This window comes from Anoplopoma fimbria, chromosome 12 (genome assembly GCF_027596085.1).
Source record: "Anoplopoma fimbria isolate UVic2021 breed Golden Eagle Sablefish chromosome 12, Afim_UVic_2022, whole genome shotgun sequence".
NCBI classification, from domain to species: Eukaryota; Metazoa; Chordata; class Actinopteri; order Perciformes; family Anoplopomatidae; genus Anoplopoma; species Anoplopoma fimbria.
This window is the reverse complement of record NC_072460.1, coordinates 27,556,322-27,562,321: the sequence shown is the minus strand read 5'-3', so window position 1 is coordinate 27,562,321 and position 6,000 is coordinate 27,556,322. Positions and strand designations below refer to the sequence as shown.

At 38.9% G+C, this 6,000-nt stretch overlaps 1 long non-coding RNA gene across 1 annotated transcript; it reads right to left on the bottom strand.

Moving 5' to 3' along the window:
* Positions 1–2,688: 2,688 nt before the first annotated feature.
* Positions 2,689–4,183, bottom strand: LOC129100405 (uncharacterized). Its single transcript, XR_008531661.1, has 4 exons — positions 4,032–4,183; positions 3,103–3,163; positions 2,910–3,000; positions 2,689–2,770 (listed from the first exon to the last, which is right to left on the bottom strand). It is a non-coding gene; the product is annotated as an uncharacterized LOC129100405 (long non-coding RNA).
* Positions 4,184–6,000: the final 1,817 nt, after the last annotated feature.

The following is a 6,000-nucleotide window of genomic DNA, read 5'->3' as shown; positions in this document are numbered from 1 at the left end:
GAATTTGCATAATCTGTCATTAAAGAGTTTTTCAAGAATTTTAGAGAATTGTGGGAGCAGAGAGATTGGCCTATAATTTGTGAAGTGGTGTTTATTGCCAGTTTTGTACATCGGTATGACTTTGGCTGTTTTCATTTTATTAGGAAATTGTCCAGTTTGGAATGACAGGTTACAGATGTGTGCTAATGGTTTAGAGATACCCGTAATTACCCTTTTGACAGTTTTTATGTCAATGTCATCACAATCAATGGAAGTTTTGTTTTTGCATTTGTTTACAACATCTATAATTTCTTTTTCATGAACAGGATTGAGGTACATTGAGCTGGTGTTTCTCTTAATAGGTATATCATCATGGGCTAAAGTATCTGTCATAGGTATTTTTTCCGCTAAATTTGGTCCAATGTTTACAAAATAATTATTAAACTGATTCACCACCTCTTCCATTTTATTAATTTTTTTATCATTTTCGCTGAAATACTGGGGGTAAGTGATATGTCTCGGGGTATCTCTAATCACATTATTTAATATGGTCCATATGCTTTTAATATTATTTTTATTATTTTCTAATATTGTACTATAATATTCTTTTTTACATATTCTGATAATACTTGTTAACTTATTTTTGTATTTCTTATATTTATTTTCTGCTTCCTTAGTTCTGTGTTTGACAAATTCTCTATATAGAGTGTTCTTTTTTTTACAAGCATTTTGTAATCCTTTTGAGATCCATGGGTCATTTTTATGTTTATTTTTTCTGCTGTCTTCCCTAACTGGACAATTTTTATCATATAACTGTTTGAAAGATTTCCCAAACTTATCATATGCTATATTCACATCATTTTCTTTATATATTGAGTCCCAGTCATATGCAATCAAATTGTTTTCGAATGCAATCATAGATTCCTCTGTTCTGACTCGTCTGTATTGTGGTCTGATGTCTTTGGAGGTTTTATTGTAGTTGCAGTTATAGACAATAAATACAGGTAAATGGTCAGTGATGTCATTTATTAATAATCCACTTATTATGTTGTTATCTAGGACGTTTGTGAAAATGTTGTCGATTAACGTGGCACAGTGTGAGGTGATTCGACTGGGTCTAGTTATTTTAGGGTACAGACTGAGACTGTATAAGGTGTTAATGAATTCGTCTGTCATTCTGTGCTTGTTTGGGTTCAGAAGGTCAATATTGTAGTCTCCGCAGATAAACATGGTTTTATGGTTTGATTTTGTACATTTTTCTGCAACCCAGTTAATGAAAGAATCTATATTGGAGCCTGGAGTTCTGTACATGCAACTCACAATGATGTTTTTCTTTTTTTCCATTAATATTTCAATTGTAACACATTCAAAAACATCATTTATCACTGTTGACATGTTCTCTACTACCTTGTAGGTGAGATTTTTATCTACAAACAAAGCCACACCACCTCCATTCTTGTTTTCTCTGTTTTTACAAATAATTTCGTACCCTTCGAGTTCAAAGTCCATGCCCCTTTCATTGTTAATCCAGGTTTCTGTAATGGCAATAATGTTGAATGGCTGCGAGAATTGTCCGAGGTAATACTTTATGTTGTGAAAATTGGCATACAGGCTTCTGCTATTGAAATGAATGATTGAAAGTTTATGACTGGTCTTAATGGTATTATTGAATTGCTCTTCATTGTAGTATCGGCAGTCATTTTTTAAGCTGTGAAAGAAATTAGTCTCGGGATCTATATCATTTTCAATGTCATGTGTGTGATAGTTACTGTGTTGAAAGGTCCGTATTTCCACATCCTCATAATTAGCAATCCTTTGTGATAAATCATTCTGTCCGGGATATGTGTGAGTTGTGTTTGTCATCAGAGTGCATTTAACGTACCTGGTTTGTAGATTATGTGTGTATCTGGATTATGCCATATACGTATATATATATATATATATATATATACATATATATATATATATATATATATATATATATATATATATATACGTATATATATATATATATATATATATATATATATATATATATATATATATACGTATATATATATATATATATATATATATATATATATATATATATATATATATATACATATATATATATATATATATATATATATATATATATATATATATATATATATACATATATATATATATATATATATATATATATATATATATATACATATATATATATATATATATATATATATATATATATATATATATATATATACATATATATGTATATATATATATATATTCGTATTTTCCGCACTACAGGTCGTACTAGATTATAAGGCTGTCACTGAATGGTGTATTTTCCATCTTTTTTCATAAGGCGCATTAAGCGAAACAGTCAGTCAGACGTTATTAAACGTGTTCACAATAACTCAACATTGTTCAGTTATAACACGTAAACACAACAATACACTGACTGACTCACTTCAGTCCTCGTTCACAAATCCCTCAAATTCTTCATCTTCAGTGTCCGAGTTGAACAGTTTAACAGTTGATTACGGCCTCCAGCCCGATCCCTCTCGTCACTACCCGAGTCAGAGTCAGAGTCAGTGTCGCTGCTGTTACCTGTTCAGTGATGATTCCGGCCTTCCTGAAAGCTCGGCCCACAGGTGAGACTGAGACCTGAGCCCAGGCTTAAAAAATTTTGGGCAATTATTTATTTGAGTCTCACCTGTCAGTGTCATCTCTCAATGCCAACTCTACCTGCGTCCCTTCAATCTGCTCCTCTCCTCCTCTGCACTCTGCTGCACTGAGTCTTGAAGCAACAAGAACATATTACAGTCTCCTGTCTGCATTTTCACTATCTAGATTTTTATATATGCATATGTAAAGTTACTTGTGTATAACCTGTTTGCAGTTATTCCTAATTAATATGAAAGTAATAGTCATATCACCTCTGCTCGTGCTCATCAACATCCCTCTCTCCTTCACCTTTTCCTTCAACTCCTCCGTCACCTCCTCCGGCACTCTGCTGCTCCTCTTTGTCTGGACAGATATGTAACTGTTAGGCTTGGGCTAGTGACCAGTGGTCAACTCAACTGGGTTGTTACCTAAAAGTGGTTTGCATTGCCTTGTTACCTAGCGTACCTCTCTCATTTCTCCTTGCTGCTTTATCCCTGCTCCGAGCGAATAACTTTCTGATGTCCATCTACAAGAACAATGTTGTTTGAGTTGAATTGAGATCAAAATCATAACTAATACAGTAGGCTGTTATCTAGTTCCGGTCACTGAGATAACAAATAATTCAATGCCAGCAAAAGATCATAAAATAACATAGCCTACTAGTACAACATACTTCTTCCATAACTCTCTACATACCTGACACACCAAAAAAACGAAGAGTAAAAACAGGACATTCGTCTATATGCATGCTATGAATGATACCTATCAATTGTTTTTTTTTTCTACATTATGTTTCTACTGTCTTGAAAGTAACCACCTGTATGTCATCATGCCCCCTTAATGTCTGTGCTTTTGTCTGTAGGCCTACTCGAGCAGAAAACACCAGAATGAGAATCATTTCAGAATCATTCATTTTCAACTTTGAGACCAACGTGTGCTCGAGCTGCTTAAGCCAGCCTGCTTATTTAAGCAACAGCGTACAAAACAGCTTCCACCTCCGAGTGTTGTATTCTGTTATAAAGTGCGCTGGTATAACATCGGTGCCATTGGTTCAGGCAACTTGAGAAGATGTCTTATACAGTATGCCGATAGCTAGCTAACTAAGCTGACAAGACAACTAGGATCACTAGGATACCCCATCACGGGATCATCACCCCCTGAAAACACGAACGTAAAGGATCGAGAAACATAAGATGGCATGTAGTGTGAACCCGACAGGTCCAGCTTAAACAGTTATCGCTACAGTTTAATATATCAGCGAACTGTCTGGCTGCTATAGCATAACGACAGACGTGACCACATTAGCTAATAACACCACTTCACCTTATTTGATGAAAGGCATACACATTTGTTAGACATTCTATGCTTCCAGAGGATAAACATGTAACGCTTACTGTGCTGGACAGGTTCAGTCGGTATGAAGGAGAATGATTCTCTCCTCAGTGTGTGCATTCTATTGACGTAATTCAAATAGTACATTTCTTCAGGGTGTCAAATTTTGTACAATCAATGTTTTAGTGTGTCTTTACTAGGAGGACTAGTACCGTGTTTCTTAAAGATAGCCTAAGATATGACGAACTCCTGGCTCTGTGTTACAGGCAACTCTCTCCGGCTGCAACAAGTGGGTTCTAATTACTCTGTCCGGATGTCGGACTTAAATTCTAACGGAAGTGGTAGTCTATAGGCCTGTTTTAAGAAAAAAAAAATGCAAGCATGCATTCTGTAGATTGCCAGATGAGTCAGACTTAAATAAAAAAAAATTAAAGGTATAAATAAATAAATTAATTAAAAAATCAGTGCCCCGGTGAAAAGGGTCTGCCGACGCCGATGCGTCTGTTCCTCGTCTGTTCCTCGTCTGTTCCTCGTCTGTTCCTCCTCTGTTCCTCCTCTGTTCCTCCTCTGTTCCTCCTCTGTTCCTCCTCTGTTCCTCATCTGTTCCTCCTCTGTTCCTCCTCTGTTCCTCATCTGTTCCTCCTCTGTTCCTCCTCTGTTCCTCGTCTGTTCCTCATCTGTTCCTCGTCTGTTCCTCCTCTGTTCCTCGTCTGTTCCTCCTCTGTTCCTCCTCTGTTCCTCATCTGTTCCTCCTCTGTTCCTCCTCTGTTCCTCCTCTGTTCCTCATCTGTTCCTCGTCTGTTCCTCGTCTGTTCCTCCTCTGTTCCTCGTCTGTTCCTCATCTGTTCCTCATCTGTTCCTCCTCTGTTCCTCCTCTGTTCCTCTCTGTTCCTCCTGTTCTGTCTTCCTCGTCTGTTCCTCCTCTGTTCCTCCTCTGTTCCTCCTCTGTTCCTCATCTGTTCCTCCTCTGTTCCTCATCTGTTCCTCCTCTGTTCCTCCTCTGTTCCTCATCTGTTCCTCCTCTGTTCCTCATCTGTTCCTCATCTGTTCCTCCTCTGTTCCTCGTCTGTTCCTCGTCTGTTCCTCCTCTGTCTGTTTCCTCTCTGTTCCTCATCTGTTCCTCATCTGTTCCTCGTCCTGTTCCTCTCTGTCCTCCTCTGTTCCTCGTCTGTTCCTCCTCTGTTCCTCGTCTGTTCCTCATCTGTTCCTCGTCTGTTCCTCATCTGTTCCTCGTCTGTTCCTCTCTGTCTGTTCCTCTCTGTTCCTCTGTTCCTCGTCTGTTCCTCATCTGTTCCTCGTCTGTTCCTCCTCTGTTCCTCGTCTGTTCCTCATCTGTTCCTCCTCTGTTCCTCATCTGTTCCTCCTCTGTTCCTCCTCTGTTCCTCATCTGTTCCTCCTCTGTTCCTCGTCTGTTCCTCTGTTCCTCGTCCATCCAGTCCTTCGGGTTAGCTTTGATGATGACGCCGGCTGGAAACTTTTCTTTTGGCAAAGTCTTCCTCTTGACAATGACCATGGGTGAGTTTCTGTCCATTAGCCGAGAGCTGCAGTGAAGGAAGAAGGAGACTCCTCGTCCCTGTGGAGGTAGAGACCCGTCCTGCTCCCGGTTCCTCCACGGTGAGAGGTGATGTGATGTCATGATGTGATCTGGTCGTCCATGATGGTGATGATGGTGATGATGGTGATGATGATGATGATGATGTGATGTGCTCTGCCGGATCTGCTTTTCAGTGGTCTTGTTCTTGCAGTATGCGTGGAAAGTGTCCATCTGTTCCTGTTAATCTGCTGCTGAGACGGTAGAGGAACAGGTGAGTTAAAGTCAAAACGCTTTATTGCAAGCTTAGTGAGAGTATCACATGTATACGTGCACGTCCTAGTGATGTAAAGAAGGCTCTTAACACACGGTGCGCAGCGGATTCCATAGGTTCTCCTTTAGGAGCCTATTGGTCAGATATTAAAGCAGCAGGCGGTGCTTGTTTAGCTGTCAGCGGCCTGTTGGACACACTGGCTCACCTCCCACTGGTCGCTGTCATC